Source organism: Sinocyclocheilus rhinocerous, unplaced genomic scaffold (assembly GCF_001515625.1).
Source record: "Sinocyclocheilus rhinocerous isolate Xijiao unplaced genomic scaffold, SAMN03320098_v1.1 scaffold17444, whole genome shotgun sequence".
NCBI lineage: Eukaryota > Metazoa > Chordata > Actinopteri > Cypriniformes > Cyprinidae > Sinocyclocheilus > Sinocyclocheilus rhinocerous.
In genome coordinates this window covers 59-553 of record NW_015648772.1, presented here as the reverse complement: position 1 = coordinate 553, position 495 = coordinate 59, and the positions used below count along the sequence as shown (strand labels likewise).

The 495-nt window shown below is 51.5% G+C and overlaps 1 non-coding gene across 1 annotated transcript; it reads right to left on the bottom strand.

Annotated features, from left to right (window-relative positions):
- Positions 1–48: 48 nt before the first annotated feature.
- Positions 49–130, bottom strand: trnal-aag (transfer RNA leucine (anticodon AAG)). The gene has a single exon. It is a non-coding gene; the product is annotated as a tRNA-Leu (tRNA).
- Between the last annotated feature and the right edge of the window lie 365 nt (positions 131–495).

Here is a 495-nt window from a genome sequence, read left to right as displayed (position 1 = left end):
CTTTGTGCTCAGGTGTAGCATCCACAAGAGCCTTCCAAAAGGCTGACCCGGCAGCGGTGGGATTTGAACTCACGCCTCCGAAGAGACAGGAGCCTTAATCCAGAGCCTTAGACCGCTCGGCCACGCTACCACAGCAACCATCTTTTAGTGGGCCATTTTCTGCTCTATTTTCCCACAAAAAGAGAGAACAGGAACGTGTCACTTTTCCAGTCTTTTCAGGCGTAGAGAGTACAGGAACGTGTCAATTTTCCAGTCTTTGTGCTCAGGCGTAGCTGCCACAAGAGCCTTCCAAAAGGCTGTCCTGGCAGCGGTGGGATTTGAACCCACGCCCCTGAAAAGACTGGATCCAAACTCCAGCGGCTTTGACCTCTCGGCCACGCTACCCCAACAGTCCTCTTTTTGTGGGCCCTTTTCTGCTCTATTTTCCTGCAAAAAGAGAGAACAGGAACGTGTCACTTTTCCAGTCTTTGTGCTCAAGCGTACCAGCCAAAAGAG